A 19666-nucleotide genomic window follows, 5' to 3' on the forward strand; every position below is an offset into this window, starting at 1 on the left:
TCTTACAAATCCCATCTTCTTAATACTATTACAACTGTCTTCTCTTGGATTTTTTTTTTTTTTTGAGACGGAGTCTCGCTCTGTCACCCAGGCTGGAGTGCAGTGGTGTGATCTCGGCTCACTGCAAGCTCCGCCTCCCAGGTTCACACCATTCTCCTGTATCAGCCTCCCGAGCAGCTGCTGGGACTACAGGCACCCACGACCAGGCCTGGCTAATTTTTGTACCTTTATTAGTGACGGGGTTTCGCCGTGTTAACCATGATGGTCTCGATCCCCTGACCTTGTGATCAGCCCACCTCGGCCTCCCAAAGTGCTGGGATTACAGGCATGAGCCACCATGCCCAGCCTTCTCTTGGCTTTTATAAAGACTATTCCTTCTCTGTTTCCACCCCAACACTTGTGAAGTGGTTCCTTTATTTTTTTCTTATTACTTGTATTCTAAATGGCTCAACCACAGCCATCTCTTTTGCTGTACTGCTGTTTCAGAAGGTGACTGACTGAATCACCATTAGGAGTGAAAGGGGCACACTATAAATAATTAGAAGCTGTCTGGGAAAAGTGGAACATATGGATTGCTGTTTAAAAACTTTCATTAGTTCCTGTCTCCAAATCTTTAAGTATGCCATACAAAAACCTACTTTGAACTAACTGCCTTTATGGATTAAATTTCTATCTTTTTATGGCTGTCTCAAGGTCTATCTTCACTCAGTACTCAGAGTACACTGAGACAATAGTATGTCTAATGAAGAGTCTCATTTGACTCTCTCCCCCATCTAACAGCAACCTCATTACATTTCCTTGGTCAAAAGAGCCCACAAATCACTCATAAGCCTCACTGAGAGAGATGAGAAAATGGAGGCTTACTAACATCAAATAACTTGCATAAATGCTAGCAAGTGGTAACACTGAGATTCTAATTGATATGGTTTGGGTGTGTCCCCACTCAAATCTCATCTTGAATTCCCATGTCTTGTGGGAGGGACCTGGTGGGAGGTAATTGAATCATGGGGGCAGGTCTTTCCGGTGCTGTTCTTGTGATAGTAAGTCTCACGAGATCTGCTGGTTACTGTAAAGGGGAGTTTTCCTGCACAAGCACTCCTCTCTTTGCCTGCTGCCATACACATAAGACATGACTTGTTACTCCTTGCCTTCCTGCATAATTGTGAGGCTTCAGCCACATGGAACTGTAAGTCCAATTAAACCTCTTTCTTTTGTAAATTGCCAGGTCTAGGGAATGTATTTATCAGCAGTGTGAAAATGGACTAATATACTAATCAAGTTCTTGACTTCTCAAAGTCCATATACTTGGTTACTATTGGTATTAATTACAGATATGAATTCAATGAGATTTTAATCAAAAGCTTACTAAAGCCTAATATTGTTCTCCACGGCATATACTAGCCCATTTGTGCCAAATAAACTATTCTGGATGGGAAAAAAATAAAGATCACTTCAGTCCTCTATATAAAAACTTTTGATGGTTCCTTATTAAATAGATAATACAAGGTCTTTAATGGATAACTGTTTTAGGATAACTGTTTTTCTAGGCTCATCTTCCATGATTCCAGCTGCATGACTTATTTACCATTCCCTGAACGGTCTATGACCTTACTGCTAAGGTCAGAATTTTCTTCACCTGGTAAATTAGTGCTTATCCTCCAAAACCCATAGAAAATGTCACCTCCTTGGTTAAGATATTCACAATTACCTGAATAGACCTGGTCCTATTTTGAGTTCCCACAGTATTGATGATGTGCATTTATTATAACATTTATCACAGCCCTTTGTAATTTGCATGTCTCTCACTTCCTGTAGTCTGTGAGTTCCTCCACAGCCAGTTTTTGGCTCTCCAGCCCTCCTATTCCATCTCTGTACCCTCCTCATCTAGAAGACCACGTAGTAGACAACATGCACTCAATAAATAGCTATTAAACAAATAAATAAATGAAAAGCGACCTTCACTTGATCAAATACCTTCAGTAGCTTCCCATCTGTTAAAAGAACTCCCCTGAATACAAAAGATATTCCAACTACCTTGGCTTTCTTTCCAGGCTCTTTATGATTACACCTAGATGAAATTTTGTAACTAGTAACATTCCGTTTATAATTACCAGCAACTAGCTCCAATAGTCACCTACAATTCTCTGTAATGTTTTCCCAAACATGCTAAAGATATTCCTGCTGTCCTGTCTTAAAAAACTCATGGGGCAGTCTTGTTCAAAATGTCTTTTCCCCTCTTTTTTGTCTCTTCAAATTCTACACACTCCTCAGCATCCAATGGTAGTTTCAACTCATTATAAGACTCTCTATGGCCTCGAGTGTAACCTAACTTCTTCCTCTATATTCCTACACAAAATACATTAAATATCAAAACCAATATAGCTAAAATAAATATGTGTTTTAAGAATAACTTTTGTATAAAAACTTTTAACTAAGTTACATGATAAATTCTCAATAAGCTACCATCAAAACTGCAAAATTTAGTTTGTTCATTCAATCTACACATATTTGCTGACTGTTTACATGTGCCAGACATTAGGAGAGGACCTAAAAATATACTTGTGAAGATATAATTCCTAGCCTCAGGAAGTTACAGTCTAATGGAGGACACATTATAAACAAGCAAATAAATACAAAAACATCATCAACTGTGTTAACGGCAATGAAAAAAACTAGTGGGCATTACAAAGATGGAAAGGGATATTATTAATACATTTTATGCTCTTTTATTATAGATAAGGTGGTCCAAGAAGACCTCTCTGAGTACTATTTAAGTTGCAACTTAGAAGGTGAAGAGGTCTCAGCCATGGTAAAAGCAGGGAGAAGATCAGGCAGAAAAACAGAACTGTGCAAAGGTTCACATAATATCCATAATTAAAGTAAAGCAAATAAACTGAAACTGAGGAAGACAAATACACATAAGGAAATGGTTTTGCAGGGGGAAAAGTAATTTACTAGTTGTGGTTGTTTATACAAAATAAAAGAGGGAATTCAGTTCTTATTTTCTTATCTAGGACTACAGTAAAAAACATGGGGGAAAGAAACAGAATCATGGATGCCATTCTGAGCAAAAGATTAAGGAGCAAGATTATCAGACATCAATAAATATTCTGTGAATATTATCATGAATGCATAATATTCCACTATACAGTTGTGTCATGCTTTATTTCCCTTTTAAATGGATATTTACAGTCTTCATATTTTGCAGTTATACATCATCATGTAATAAACATGTCTCCACCCACATCTCTGATTCTTTTCTAATGACAAATCCCCCAAAAGCCTTTCTACTGAGTGGAAGAATATAAATTATCTTAAGGGGTTTGATATTTATTACCAATTTGCTTCCCAAGAGTGCTTTTGCTGATTTTCGTCCCCAACACAAGTAGACACAAAGAAGAAGTAAAAGGGCCAGGTGCAGTGGCTCACGCCTGTAATCCCAGCACTTTGGGAGGCCGAGGCAGGCAGATCATGAGGTCAGGAGATTGAGACCATCCTGGCTAACACGGTGAAACCCCATCTCTACTAAAAATACAAAAAATTAGCCAAGTGCAGTGGCAGGCGCCTGTAGTCCCAGCTACTTGGGAGGCTGAGACAGGAGAATGGCGTGAACCCGGGAGGCAGAGCTTGCAGTGAGCCAAGCTTGCACCACTGCACTCCAGCCTGGGTGACAGAGCGAGACTCCATCTCAAAAACAAAAAAGAATAAGTAGAAATACTGTAGATAAGAAGATAACAATAAATAGACAGAATAAGAAGTGGATATAAAATAAAGATACCAATTTCTCATACCTTTGCCAACAAAGGTAATAATTTTAAGAATCTTTGCTAACTGATAGAGGAAAAAGATTTTGTTTTTAAATAGCTTTTTATATGATGTCCAAAATACTGCACATGCTCATGTCAGAAAAAACTGCAAAATATAGAAAAGCACACAGGAAGAAACAAAAATAATCTAGAATTCAATCATCCAAAAATTACAATTAATGTTCTGTGTACACGTATTGAGTCTTTCTATACTACATTTTTTTTTTATGAAAAAGAGGATCACACCATACATGTTAAATTTTTTGAACTTAACAAATTGTTTAACTTTTAATGTCTACAGAATACCACCATACAAGAATATCACAATATATTGTTAATTATCATGCTGCTTCCAATTTTTCATTATTATTAACAATGCTATGATAGGCACCCTTTGACTAAATCTTCCCACAGATCTTCCTTTACTTTATTAGGATAAATCAACAGCAGAGACATGGCTAAGTCAAATAATTTGTACAATTTTAAGCCTTTTGATATGGTACTGTGCAAATTATCCTCCAGAGAGGTTGTATCATTCTGAGTTCCCATATTCTCTACAATCTTGCCAAATGCCAGTATTAACAAAAACAACCCCTTGCTAATGTGACTGGCAAAAATCAGCTTTTGTCATTTACATTTGCAGTTTAATTACTAGTGAAGTTGAATTCATACTCATATTTTTATTAGCCATTTGCATTTCTTCTCCTGTGAATTACCCATTCTGCTGCCCTATTTTTTCTTATAGTGTCAATATTTATTTTTTTATTTGTATTACATTTAGTCATCAGGTTTCCTTAGTCTTCTCTGTTATGTGACAGTTTCTTGGCTATTGGCTATGCTTTGTTCCTGATGACCCTGACAGGTTTTTGGGTTGTTGTTGTTTTGAGACAGGGTCTTGCTCTGTCACCCAGCCTGGAGTGTGGTGGCACTATCATGGCTCACTGCAGCTTCGACCTCCTGAGTTCAAGTAATCCTCCCACCTCTCACATACCCTACTGCTGCTGGGGAAGAGGTAGAAGCAAACATCTTGTTTCTGGGCAAGAAGCAGAGAATCCTCACTGGCCCAGGATTCTGATGCCAAGCAGAGGTTTCTACTGCTCAGGAAAGGGCAGATTAAAATACCACCCCTGAGGTTCAAATGAACAGGGACTGCCTAAAGCTAAGGCTGACCCAGGACAATAGAAAACCACCTATGACACCACCATAAGCCTAGCACTGCGTAACAAGCAGCATCAGTCAACCACTAGTGAAGGGGCAAGGATATGAACAGAGACTCCCCCTCTGTGATAGAGGCATGATGGGACTGAGGAAAGCCAACAGTGGAACAGGAACACTGAAGAAAAACTATCTGGTACCCCAGGCTCCAAGTACAAGGTAACAGCAGCCCAAGTACACTGAACATAATGATACCAACATCAAAATCCAAATCCACCTCAACTCCAGACTAGGTTGACTCAATGTCATAGGCAATTGGCCTGATGGGAGAGGTATGCTTATATCCAGACATAAATACCATCTACCTCAGTCTCTACTGTTTTTGTATACATGATGTTTGCCATTAAACTAAAAATTACAAGACATACACAAAATAAAACACACATACACACACACAGGCATGCACTTTACCAAGAGATAAAGCTATCAACAGAACCAGACTCATTTATGACCTAGATGTTGGAAGTATCAGTGAGGGGCTTTAAAATAACTGTTCTTTCATTTTTCTCATCATTAGACTGGAAGAAAATCTTTTCTCTTTTTAATCACTTCAAAAGATACTAATATTCTATGGTAGGCTCAGTGGCTTATGCCTATAATCCCAGCACTTTGGGAAGCTTAGGCAGAAGAACTGCCTGAGGCCAGGAGTTTGAGACCACCCTGAATAACACAGCAAAACCCTATCTCTACAAAAAAAAATTTTTTTTTGAGACGGAGTCTTGCTCTTGTTGCCCAGGCTGGAGTGCAATGGCACAATCGCAGCTCACCGCAACCTTTGCATACCAGGTTCAAGAGATTCTTCTGCCTCACCCTCCTGAGTAGCTGGGATTACAGGCAGGCACCACCATCACACCCGGCTAATTTTGCATTTTTAGTAGAGACAGGGTTTCTCCATGTTGGTCAGGCTGGTCTTGAACTCCTGACCTTAGTTGATCCGTCCAACTTGGCCTCCCAAAATGTTGGGATTACAGGTGTGAGCCACCACGCTCGGCTAAAAATTTTTTTAATAAAAAATAAATTAGCTGGGTATGTTAGCTCACACTTGTAGCCTCAGCTACTTGGGAGGCTAAGAGAGGAAAATCACTTGAGCCCACGAGTTTGAGGCTACGGTGAGCCATGATCATAACACTACACCGCAGCCTGGATGACAGAGCAAGACCTTTAAACAAAAAAAGAAAAGATAATCAAGAGGCCGAGACGGGCGGATCACAAGGTCAGGATATCGAGACCATCCTGGCTAACACGGTGAAACCCCGTCTCTACTAAAAAATACAAAAAAAAAAAACTAGGCCGGGCGCGGTGGCTCAAGCCTGTAATCCCAGCACTTTGGGAGGCCGAGACGGGCGGATCACAAGGTCAGGAGATCGAGACCATCCTGGCTAACACGGCGAAACCCCGTCTCTACTAAAAACACAAAAAATTAGCTGGGCGAGGTGGCGGCACCTGTGGTCCCAGCTACTCGGGAGGCTGAGGCAGGAGAATGGCGGGAACCCGGGAGGCGGAGCTTGCAGTGAGCTGAGATCTGGCCACTGCACTCCAGCCTGGGCGACAGAGCGAGACTTCGTCTCAAAAAAAAAAAAAACAAAAAAAAAAAACTAGCCGGGCGAGGTGGCGGGCGCCTGTGGTCCCAGCTACTCCGGAGGCTGAGGCAGGAGAATGGCGTAAACCCGGGAGGCGGAGCTTGCAGTGAGCTGAGATCCGGCCACTGCACTCCAGCCTGGGCGACAGAGCCAGACTCAGTCTCAAAAAAAAAAAAAAAAAAAAAAAAAAAGACTCTAAAGCAACCACTAAAAATGTATTGTGGGGTTTCTAACTGTATCTGATACTTTCCTGGACTCCGTCCTATGTGCCTTTTCTTTTGACAAATTTTAATCTGTCTCCTTCAGCTGTAATAAACCGTAACTGTGAGTATAACAGCTTGCAATGAGTTCTTTCAGTTCTCCTAGTGAATTATCAATCCTAAACGTAGTTCTGGAAACCTCTGAACCTGCAACTGATGTCGTGAGGGCTGACTTGTGCACTGCTTCAAAACTTTGCAATTGACTAACATCACAAAGTCCTTTAACAGAAATGTATCTTGAAAGTACTTTCTTCCAGCCCATGGCCTGTCTTTTCATTCTCTTAACAGTATCTTTCTTTCTCAGAGTAGAAGTTATATTGTTTGGCTGTGGCCCCGCCAAAATCTCATCTTGAACTGTGGTTCCCTTAATCCCCACGTGTCATGGGAAGGACCCGGTGGGAGATAATGAATTATGAGGGCGGGTTTTTCCCATGCTGTTCCCATGATAGTGAATAAGTCTTACAAGATCTGATGGTTTTATAAAAGGCAGTTCCTCTGCACACACTCTCTTGCCTGCCATCATGTAAGACGTGCCTTTGCTCTTCCTTTGCCTTCTGCCATGATTGTGAGGCCTCCCCAGCCATGTGGAACTGTAAGTCCATTAAACCTCTTTCCTTTATAAATTATCCAGCGTCAGGTATTTCTTCATAGCAGTATGAAAATGGACTAATACAAGAAGTTTTAATTTTAACGAACACCAACATCAGTTTTCTCTTTCATGAATCATGCTTTTGGTGTTGTATCTAAAAAGTCATTGCCAAACCCAAGGTTACACAGATTTTCTTCTATTTTTCTTCCAGAAGTTTAATAGTTTTATATTTTACATTTAGGTCTATGATCCATTTTGAGTTAATTTTTTGTGAAAAGTATAAGGTCTATGCCTAGGTTCATTTTTTTGCATATGGACTTCGATTGTTCCAGCATCATATGCTGGAAAAAACCCTTTCCTCCATTAAACTGTCTTTGCTCCTTTTTCAGAGATCAGGTGACTATATTTGGGTGAGTCTATTTTTGGGCTGTTTATTCTGTTCTACTGATATATGTGTCCATTCTTTTGCCAATAACACATTATCTTGATTATTGCAGCTTTATCATAGGCCTCAAAAATCAGGTAATGTGAGTCTTAGATATGGTTTTTGACAATTCATGAGTTTATCTTTTAAACTTACATGTTAATGTATTCATTTTTATTCTAATTACTAAAAAGTGGTCTTATATTTGTTACTCTGTTACGTTCACTGCTCAACACTATCTCTTATTATTTATCTTTTGCTAGTAAGACATTTTCTTTTTCCTAATAACACTGTAAATAGTGTTTTTTTTTAGACGAAGTCTCGCTGTCGCCAGGGGGCTGGAGTATAGTGGCATGATCTTGGCTCACTGCAACCTCCACCTCCTGGGTTCAAGCGATTCTCCTGCCACAGCCTCCTGAGAAGCTGGGACTGCCAGCTCCTCTGGCACTTACCACCACGCCCAGGTAATTTTTGTACTTTTAGTAGAGACAGGGTTTCACCATGTTGGTCAGGATGGTCTCGATCTCTTGACCTCGAGATCCGCCTGCCTCGGCCTCCCAAAGTGCTGGGATTACAGGTGTGAGTCACTGCGCCTCACCAGTGGTTTTTTTTTTTTTTTCCTACCATTTATTAGTGTAGCAGAAAATCTGTGGCGAATTTTATGTATAGCTTTTTGTAGCAGTCTCTTTTTACTTCTTGCCTAGATGCTTATTTATTTTTTTAGACTGAGTTTCGCTTTTGTTGCCCAGGCTGGAGTGCAATGGCTCGATCGCTCACTGCAACCTCCACCTCCCGGGTTCAAGTAATTCTCCTGCCTCAGCCTCCCAGGTAGCTGGGATTACAAGCATGGGCCAACATGCCTGGCTAATTTTTTTGTATTTTTAGTACAGACGGGGTTTCTCCTTGTTGGTAAGGCTGGTCTCGAACTCCCGACCTCCGGTGATCCAACCGCCATGGCGTCCCAAAGTGCTGGGATTACAGGCGTGAGCCACCACGCCCGGCGATGCTTATTTTTGTTATTTATTTATTTATTTATTTTTTGAGACTGAGTCTCACTCTATCGCCCAGGCTGGAGTGCAGTGGTGCGATCCTGGCTCACTGCAACTTCCCCCTCCTGGGTTGAAGGGATCCTCCTGCCTCAGCCTCCCAAGTATCGGGGATTACAAGCACTTTCCACCATGCTCAGCTAATTTATTTTTGCAAGCAGATAAAGGCTTGTTTTATTTAAATGGCTGGTCTATGTAATCACGGAGGCCAGTATGTACAGACAAAGGGGGAGCTTTTATTTCTTGGTCTCTTCCTCCTTGGACAAAGTCTTGATCTCCTCCTTTTTGGCCTGCAAGCGCTCTTCACGGCACTTGCCTGCTTCCTTGGCCTTAGACCTGCGGGCCTCAGCCTGGTCAGCCAGGAGGTTCTTGCGGGCCTTGTCCGCTTTCAGCTTGTGGATGTGCTCCATGAGAATCCGCTTGTTTTTGAACACATTTCCCTTCACCTTCAGGTACAGGCTGTGATACATACGGCGATCAATCTTCTTAGACTCACAGTATCTTCTAAGCAGCCGGCGCAGAATCCATGCGACCTTCTCTGGCATTCTGCGCTTGTACGTTCAATGTACATTGGCTGTACCCTTCCACTTACTATGCGCATGTGCCTGCCTTCCGGCGGGCCAAGGTATTCTTCAGGCATTAAGCCCGGGAATGGACTGTCAACAGGCTTGCGATGATCAGCCCATCTTTGATCAGCTTCCAGATCTGCTGACGGGAGTTGGCATTGGCGATTTCATTAGTCTCACTGGGGTCCAACCAGACCTTCTCCCTGCCACAGCGGAGGACAGAAGAGGCCAGCCTCTTCTGAACCCTGAGCATACTCATGGCTGCGGCCGCAGCAGCAAAAGGGCTTTTTTTTTTTTTTTTTTTTGAGACAGAGTCATGCTCTGTGACCAGTCTGGAGTGTAGTTGCGCAATCTCGGCTCACTGCAACCTCTGCCTCCCAGGTTCAAGTGATTCTCCTGCCTCAGCCTCCCAAGTAGCTGGGACTACAGGCGTGCACCACCACGCCCAGCTAATTTTTGTAATTTTAGTAGAGATAGGGTTTCACCATGTTAGCCAGGCTGGTCTCGATCTCTTGACCTCATGATCTGCCCGCCTCAGCCTCCCAAAGTGCTGGGATTACAGGTGTGAGCCATCATGCCTGGTCGTGTTTTGAAGAATTTCTTAATAAACCCCATGATGCCTTAAAAAATTTCTGCCAATTATCTGAAAGTTGAGAAATCTATCCAAGTTTGGTGTTTGCTAAGAAAAAAGTAAATTCTAGGTGGTATCTGTCCACCTCGGTATTATTTGACTTTTTTTTTCTTTTTTTTTTTAGACCAAGTCTCACTTTGTCGCCCAGGCTGGAGTGCAGTGGCAGTATCTCAGATCACTGCAACCTCCACCTCCTGGGTTCAAAGGATTCTTCTGCCTCAGCCTCCCAAGTGGCTGGGACTACAGGCGAATGCCACCATGCCTGGCTAATTTTTTGAATTTTTTTTTTTTTTTTTTTTTTTAAGTAGGGATGGGATTTCACCATGTTGGCTAGGCTGGTCTCAAAATCCTGATCTCAAGTGATCCACCCACCTTGGGTTCTCCCAAAGTGCTGGGATTACAGGTGTGAGCCACCATGCCTGGCCTGACTTTAAACTTTATCCACACATGCCAGATCTAGTCACATAATACTATGGCTCTCATCTATTTGGGGGATTAAAGATCCCTTTGATGATCAAATTAAAATTATATACTCTTTAGATAACAGAATTTTGCTCAACAGTTCAGTTTGTCATGACTTGAAGTCAATTTGTATATCTAATGTATGGATCCCAGATTTACTATGGCGCTGATAAACTAAGGAAGATCTTCTGACCCTGTTGTCTTGTTCCATGTGCATGTGATTGGCAATCTAATCCTACATACTTTGAAACAGAATATATTTCTTCTCTAGTCAAAAACAGGACCTAACTAAGAGTTGTTTAAGCTGATGATTGGTTTATTAAACTGTTCTCTTTACTCCTGTAAATATTTGAAATTTTCCATAATAAAAAGCTTAATCTGTATGTCTGTCTAAAGTAGGGCCTGAGAAAAGGCATACTGCTCCCATGGATTTTCTCTTTGCCCCTTCTCACCACTACTTCATCACATCTGAAAACGTACCCCAACAAATCCACTCTGCCACTGCCTTTACAGCGCTCTGGTCACCAAGGGAAGTACAGAGGTAATGATAAGAGAGATGGGAGGGAGAAAAAGAGCCCTGGTTGTTGCAGATAGCAGTTGCAACATGGGGTTGGTGGGAAGCTGCCAAGTTTCTGGTTGGTAAAGATCCCACTTCCTTAAATTTGTAGGTATGAAGTAGAGAAGGGTAGAAATCTACCTTTTTCCTGCCTGTCCTGGCTATTTTGTCTCAGAGATCTATCTTCATTTCTACTCATCGAAATTCCTCCTGTTGCCTGGCACATTTTAATCTGTATTCCCAGTTTCTATTTGTAGCTTTGCTTTTTTGTGTATTTTCCCAAATTTGACCGAAGCATAATAGAGAAAATTAAGTTGGGTCCCACCAGCTAGCTGTCATCTAAACTTGGGCTTCCCAGTTGATTTTTTGAGCCCGAAAGGTCTGAAAATAATCTAGCACACATTTAACCTGGGAAAGGCAGGTAAGTGGAAGAGAGAGCTTCTCGTGTGCTCTTGCCCCTCTTCTGCCTTAAGCCACACTACAATCTTACATAAACAGAAATATGCCTACTGATACTATTGAGCACATTAAATACAGGATATTAAAAAAGAAAGTGGCATTTTCTCTCAAGGAACCTCTAATCCAGATTAATAAAGTTGAAAGACTTCCAATAGATGTGAAGTTTAAACTGAAGCACTGTAGCAACTGAGAAAATAACTTTTATCTGAGGAATGCAAGTCCTTTTAAATATCAGGCCTAGATAGACATTAAAATGAGATTACAATCATGCCTACTCCCCTCCTTTGAGCTATGTATTCATCTGTTGAAACTGCTTACTATTGCCACAAGTAGCCATAAATTAGCTTAATAATCCACAGCAGGTGTGAATTATAATAACACTATAATCCACACCTTATAGGTTAACAATGTATAGTCAATCACTAATTAATGTTATTTCTGTAAACCAGTGAGAATTCCTAACAACTTTGTACAGTCTACTCCCTGTCCCCCTATTTTGCCTTTCAAACTCCATTTGTAACTGCTGCTAATAGGAGTGTATACTCAGGGCAACTTGAATCTATGTTCCCAGGTTGTAATCCTTAAGCTTTGCCCAAATAAACTATCATTTATGTTTGTTTTGCCTCTATTTCTTCATTTTAGGTTGACATATCCAATTAGAAACATTCAAGTTAATCCACAATAATGTGTGCTTGATAAAACTTACAAATTAGTGAACTAACATGCTATTTTTTTTTTTTTTTTTTTGAGACAGAGTTTCGTTCTTCTTGCCCAGGCTCCAGTGCAGTGGCGCAATCTCGGCTCATTGCAACCTCCACCTCCCGGGTTCAAGTGATTCTCCAGCCTCAGCCCGCCGAGTAGCTGGGATTAAAGGCACCTGTCACCATGCCCAGCTAATTTTTGCATTTTAGTAGGGACGGGGTTTCACCACGCTGGCCAGGCTGAAATTGAGCTCCTGACCTCAGATGATCTACCTGCCTTAGCCTCCCAAAGTGTTGGGATTACAGGCGTGAGCCACTGCTCCTGGCCCTAATATGCTAATTATTAGATACTCTCAAACTGAAAAATAAGCACACAGAGAATATTAAAACCAATTAGCATAAAGAGGTGCTCTGAGATTAGCTGGGTGTGGTGGCTCACACCTGTAATCCTAGCACCTTGGGAGGATGAGGTGAGCTGATTTCTTAAGCCCAGGAGTTCAAGACCAGCCTGGACAATGTGGTGAAACCTCGTCTCTACTAAAAATACAAAAATTAGCTGGGCGTGGTGGCATGTACCCGTAATCCCAGCTGCTCAGGAGGCTGAGTAGGAGAATTGCTTGAGTCTGGGAGACTGACATTGCAGTGAGCCGAGGTCGTACCACTATACTCCAGCCTGGATGACAGAGCGAGACCCTGTCTTAAGGAAAAAAAAAATCAAAAAAAGAGAAAAAAAGTTAAAAAAAAAAAAGATCAGTAGAGGTATAGTTTTCTGAATTCCTCCTTGTTTTGTCAATAATATTTCAAACTAATAAAAGATTTCTAGAGAAAGATATAAATGCAGAGAAGTTTTCGACCTCTGATCTGAAAGACTTGCTCTTTTGCCCAGGCTGGAGTACAGTGGCACAATCACAGCTCACTACAACCTTGACTTCCCAGGCTCAAGCAACCCTCCCACCTCAGCCTCCCCAGTAGCTGGGACTACAGGAGTATGGCACCATGCCCGGCTAACTTTTAAATTTTTTTTGTAGAGACAAGGTTGTACTACGTTGCTCAGGCTGGTCTCAAACTCCTGGGCTCACGTGATCCTCTTGCCTCAGCCTCCCAGAGTGGTGGGATTACAGGTATGAGCCACTGTGCCCAGCCTGAAAGACTTAATTTGAATTGCCTCTATCACTTGGGAAATTAATTAACTGCTCCGAGTCTCCATTTTTTCCACCTCTAAAATGGGTATGATAATAGCACCTATCTTGCAAGAAGGTTCTGAAGATTATATGAAATAATGAATATGAAGGGCTTCTTGTAGTTCCTGGCATATAGCACTCAAAACACAGACTTCTTATAAAAAGTGTTCATCCTCTGAAAATAGTGAGCAAAAGTAAGATGGTGACTAAGGTTAAAAGGTACTTTAGAAAAGGCATACAAAGAAAATAACAAAACAAAACCATTATAAGTAAACTACAGCCCAATATCCCTCATGAACACTCACGAAAATTCTAAATGAAATTTTAGCTAACTGAATTCTAGAATATATAAAAAGGACAACATATGCCTAAGTGGAGTTTAACCCATGAATGATAGAAGGTTGGTTTAACATTGGGAAATCGATCAATATAATTCCCCATATCATCAGAATAAAAAAGAAAAACTACACTATCATCTTCAATAGATGCAGGTAAGGCATTTAACAAAATTCAACAATCATTTATGACAAAAACTCTCAGCAGACAAGGAATAGATGGGAACTCACTCAAAATGCTAAAAATCAAACTATAGAAAACCCATAGCTAAAAATCATACTTATGGTAAAAAAAATTGAATACTTTTCCCCTAAAATCAGGAACAGGACAATGATGTACACCTTTACTACTTTGACAATGAACTAGAGGGCTCAGCCAGTGTAATGAGTCAAGAAAGGAAATGAAAGGTATAAAATAAGAAAGGAATATGTAAAACTTTTTTGTATACAAACAAAATATTGGCCTATATGGAAAATCCTACAGAATCTATAAAAATGGACTAGAAGAGTTTGACAAGGTCACAGTTTGGCAAGGTCACAGGCGGCAAGGTCAATATACAAAAACTAACTGTATTTCTATCTTCTACCAACAAAACGAAATCAGATATGAAAAATTTTAAACATTATTTACAATAGCATAAAAATATTAAATATTTAGGGATAAATCTAACAAAATATGTACAAGAGCTATACAATGAAAACTGCAATATATTGCTGAAACTATAGAAGACAAATTAATGGAGAGAAAAAACATGTTTATAAATTAGAAGATTCAGGCTGGGTGTGATGGTTCACGCCTGTAATCCTAGCACTGTGGAAGGCCCAGGCGGGCAGATCACAGGCCGAGGTCAGGAGTTCAAGCCTGGTCAACATGGTAAAACCCCATCTCTACTAAAAATATAGAAATTAGCTGGGCGTGGTGGCAAGCGTCTGTAATTCCAGCTACTTGGGAGGTTGAGGCAGAAGAATCGCTTGAACCCAGGAGGCAGAGCTTGCAGTGACCTAAGATCCAGTCACTGCACTCCAGCCTGGGTGATAGAGCAAGACTCCATCTCAAAAAAAAAAAGGTCCTTTATGATAATGGTTCTTGTTTTCATCTTTACTCTTATCCCAGACACCTATCCTTCTGTGACACTGAACTGCTTTTAGTTCCCTGTTTTCTCTTCTCTGTCTCTTTTAGCCTTTCTATATGCTCCTAGTGGCCAGATACAGCGGCTCACGCCTACAATCCCAGCACTTTGGGAGGCCGAGGCAGGCGGATCACGAGGTCAGGAGATAGAGACCATCTGGGATAACATGGTGAAACCCTGTCTCTACTAAAAACACAAAAAATTAGCTGGGTGTGGTAGCACATGCCTGTAATCCCAGCTACTCGGGAGGCTGAGGAAGGAGAATGGTGTGAACCTGGGAGGCGGAGCTTGCAGTGAGCTGAGATCACGCCACTGCACTCCAGCCTGGGTGACAGAGTGAGACTCTGTCTCAAAAAAATAAAAATAAAATAAATATATGCTCCCAGCTACTTGGGAGGTTGAGGCAGGAGACTTGCTTGAATCTGGAAGGCAGAGGTTGCAATGAGCCGAGATCACGCCACTGCACTCCAGCATGGACGACAGAGCGAGACTCCATCTCAAAAATCAATCAATCAATCAATCAATCAATCAATCAGAAGATTCAAAATTGTTAGTATGTCAGTTCTTCCCAAATTTATCTACAGATCAATGTAATCCTAATCAAATCTCAGCAGACATTTTTTGTAGAAGTGTATAAGGTTGATTCTAAAATTTATATAAAATGCAAAGGACCTAGTATAGCTCAAACAACTTTGTAAAATAACAAAATTGAAAGATTACACTATCCGGTTTTAAGGCTTAGTATACAGCTATAGCAGAGTTTCTCAACCTTGGCGCTACTGACATTTTGGACCAGCTATTTCTTTGTTCTGGAAGACTCTCCCGTGCACTGCAGAATCTTCAGCACCATCCCTGGCCTCTACCTCTACCCAGGGGCAAACTTCCTGCCTACCCACCAAGTTGTGACAATCAAAAATGTTTCCAGGCCTGGCGCGGTGGCTCAGGCCTGTAATCTAGCACTTTGGGAGGCCAAGGTGGGTGGACTACTTGAGATCAGGAGTTTGAGACTAGCCTGGCCAATGTGGTGAAATCCCATCTCTACTAAATATACAAAAATTGGCTGGGCGTGGTGGCATGCACCTGTAATCCCAGCTACTCGGGAGGCTGATGGGGCAGAACTGCTTAAGCCTCGGAGGCAGAGGTTGCACCACTGTACTTCAGCCTGGGGGACAGAGTGAGATTCCATCTCAAAAAAAAAAAAAAAGAAAAAGGTCTCCAGATATTGCCAAATGTCCCCTAGGGGCAAAATTGTCCTTCACTGAGAACCACTGAGCTACCAAGACAGTACGGTATTGGCATGAAGATAGACACATACTTCAATGGAACAGAAAAGAATCTAGAAACAGATCCTCAATTATATAGTCAATTGATATTTGACAAAGGTACAAAGCTATTCTATGGGAAAGGATAATCTTTTCACTAGTTGTTGCTGGAATTATTGGATATTCATATGAAACAAAAATAAACCTTTCCTCTTATTCCATATACAAAAATTAACTCAAAATTTATCACAAGGCTGGACTTAGCGACTCACGCTTGTAATCCCAGCACTTTGGGAGGCTGAAGCGGGAGGACTGCTTGAGCCCAAGAGTTCGAGACCAGCCTAGCCAACATAAGGAGACCCCATATCTACAACAAATTTAAAAATTAGCTGGGTGTGGTGGCACATGTCTGTAGTCCCAGCTACCTGGGAGGCTGAGGTGGGAGGATAGCTTGAGCCCAGGAGGTCAAGGCTGCAGTGAGCTGTGACTGTGCTACTGCACTCCAGCCTAGGTGACAGAGCAAGACTGTCTTGGAAAAGCACAAAAAGCCAAACTTATCATAGACTTAAATTTAAGAGTTAAAATTAGAAAACTTCTAGGAAAGTTCTAGGAAAATAAAGGAATATAGCAACGTAAAAACTTATAGGAAAATGTGCAAGAAAATCTTAGTATTATTGGCTTAGGCAAAAATTTCTTTTCCTTCCTCTTTTCTTTCTGAGACAGGGTTTCACTATGTTGCCGAGGCTGGTCTCTAACTCCTGGGCTCGAGGGATTCTCAGACTTCAGCCTCCCAAGGAGCTGGAACTACTAGGCTCAAGTCACCCTGCCTGGCTTAGATTTCTTAAATAGGATACAAAGAACCACAAACTATCTTTTTTAATTGAAAAATTGCACATTAAGTGATACAGGTTAGATGTTTGTCTGCTCCAAATCTCATGCTGAAATGTAATCCTCAATGTTGGAGGTGGGACCTGATGGGGGTGTTTGGGTCATGGAGGAGGATCCCTCATGAATGGCTTGGTGTCATCTCTATGGTAATGAGTAATTCACATGAGATCTGGTTGTTTAAAACAGTATGGCACCTCTCCCCATCTCTCTTGCTCCCCCTCTTGCCATATGACTTGCTGACTCTCCTTTGCCTTCTGCCATGACCGTAGGCTTCCCAAAGCCCTCACCAGAAGTTGATGCTGGCATCATGCTTCCTGTACAGCCTGCATAACCATGAGCCAAAATAAACTTCTTTATAAATTATCCTGCCTCATGAGTCCTTTATAGCAACATAAACAGACTGATGTATCAAGATATAAAACATGTCTGCTCTTCAAAATCTCTTAACTTTAAAAGGTTAAGACTGAGAAAGTAGAACCTTATGAGCTTTCTGATCTGGATTTTAAGCAGGAGATACTGGAGAAGTCTTTAAAAAGTTAAGAGAAGAAAAAGACACATGATAGCCTGGGAGAAATGTTTGCAAAATATACATGTGATAAAGGACTTGTAACATGAATAAGACAATAACAAGACAACTCAATAAAAAATCTGCAAAAGATTTAAACACTTACGTAACCAAAGAAGATATGCTGATGGCAAATAATCATATGAAAAGATTCATAATATCATTAGTCATTAGGGAAATACAAATTAAAACCACAATAAGCACCAAACTCACTTGAATTACTAAAATGGAAAAAAAAAAACTGACCATACCAAGTGTTGGCAAGGACACAGGGCACTAGAACTCTTACACACATTGCTGATGGGAATACCAACTTGTAAAAACACTTTGGGAAACATGTTTGGTAACTGCTTATAAAGTTAAATATACACTTACCATATGACCCAGCAATTCCACTTCTAGGTATTTACCTTAGAGAGATGAAAACTTATGTCAACACATAAGCTTGTATTTGAATGTTCATAGCAGTTTTATTAATAATGGTCCAGAAGTGAAACAAAAATGTTCATCAACCCATGACTGGATATAGGAATGGTGGTATATCATAGAATAGTGTTTAGTAATAGAAAAGAACTACTGATTCATACAACATGAATGAATCTTGAAAACATTATGCTAAGTACAAGAATCCAGACACAAAGTGAGATTAATATCAACAAATATTCTATATGGCTAAAAACAAATATTCTATATGGCTAAAAACAATTATGATTTTAGTAGCTTGTTTTGCCTATATGAATCACTGACACTATCTTTTGTTATTTATTTATGTATCAGTTCTCCTTAAATCGATTATAAACTCTCTGCTATAGGGGTTATCTTGTATCTCGGGGTGGCACTTCGTAATATTAACACCTCGTGTTTGCATATCAGTGCACAGGTTTCATAATTCTCATCCACTAAAACAACTGGCATGTGGTATGCATATTGCAATGAAGTCAACATACCTAGGTTCAAATCCCAGCTGACTATGTGTGTGGTCAGCAGTAAGTCATTTTACCTTTATGAGATTCACTTTTCTTATTCATGAAACTAAAAAGCATGGATCAAGTGGGAAAAGACAGTGTTAGGGACATAAGAGATGGTACAATCAACAATTCTAATGCATGTAAGACTATTAAGGACAGAAACCTCCGGAGATGTGAAGGGCCAAAAGTTATACTTGAACTTGATTTTCAGAAGAGCCAAAGACTGAGAAAGTGGAACCTCACGAGCTTTCTGATCTGGATTTAAAGCAGGAAATATTGGGGAAATCACCACAGAGATAACTAGTTTGTGGCAGACAACAATCATAAAAACATCCCCTTTTGATCCTACAATGCAGTCAGTCTCTTCCTGTCACTGGGAGAGGAAGCACTGAATGGTTCATCTACATATTAAGAGAAATGAGCTATTTAGATGATCATAAAACAGGTTAATTTTATTCTTCTGGTGTGTTGTGGCCATAGTAATCCACCTCGGTAAGAGATAAAACATAGGTTCAGATATTTGGTATACGTGCTTGAATGAGAATCTACGATTGGTGGAATTATAAATGTCTATCAATCAAAAGACAGAATCACTCAAGGAACATATGGTAGCCCCAAGAAGCTTCATTAGGGATTTGCAGTGTACCTACCATGTGCCAAAAACAGGCACTCCGCTAGGCGAGGTCACTTGTTTTATAATTTAGTCCTCACAATAGCCCTTATGAAATTGCATGATCACTCCCATTTTAGAGATAAGAAAATTGACATTTTGAAACATGACAAATTTGCCCAAGAAGTCACCTTTAGTATGTGACATGGCTAACATTGAAACTCAGACCTATTTGATTCCATGTCCTTATTACTGCTACTTAAAACCTATTATCATTACATAAAGCCCAGCTTCTAATTATTGAAGCCAGCACAATCCTAGAAAAGAGTAGGCTTTATCATTTTTTTTCTTGTTTCCAAGAGGAAACAGATATTATCTCCAGCTACCAGAAGGGAACCTGAAGCTTATATATAAAGTGATAACACAAGTTCT

General features: G+C 40.6%; 1 protein-coding gene and 1 pseudogene across 16 annotated transcripts in view; both read right to left on the bottom strand.

Annotated features, from left to right (window-relative positions):
* The window catches only part of LOC105469991 (transcription factor Dp-2), a 196322-nt gene that overhangs the window by 81749 nt on the left and 94907 nt on the right, over nucleotides 1-19666 (bottom strand). For 4 of the 16 annotated variants that reach the window (XM_071091049.1, XM_011721664.3, XM_071091053.1 and 1 more), the window contains one exon: nucleotides 18032-18066. The exons of the other annotated variants lie outside the window; for them this stretch is intronic. The gene's annotated coding sequence lies outside the window, so the exon portion shown is untranslated. The remainder of the gene's footprint in view (nucleotides 1-18031; nucleotides 18067-19666) is intronic. 16 annotated transcript variants of the gene reach the window in all.
* On the bottom strand, nucleotides 3702-10572 carry LOC139361886 (large ribosomal subunit protein eL19-like; annotated as a pseudogene).

Source organism: Macaca nemestrina, chromosome 2, assembly GCF_043159975.1.
Source record: "Macaca nemestrina isolate mMacNem1 chromosome 2, mMacNem.hap1, whole genome shotgun sequence".
In the NCBI taxonomy this organism is placed as follows: Eukaryota; Metazoa; Chordata; class Mammalia; order Primates; family Cercopithecidae; genus Macaca; species Macaca nemestrina.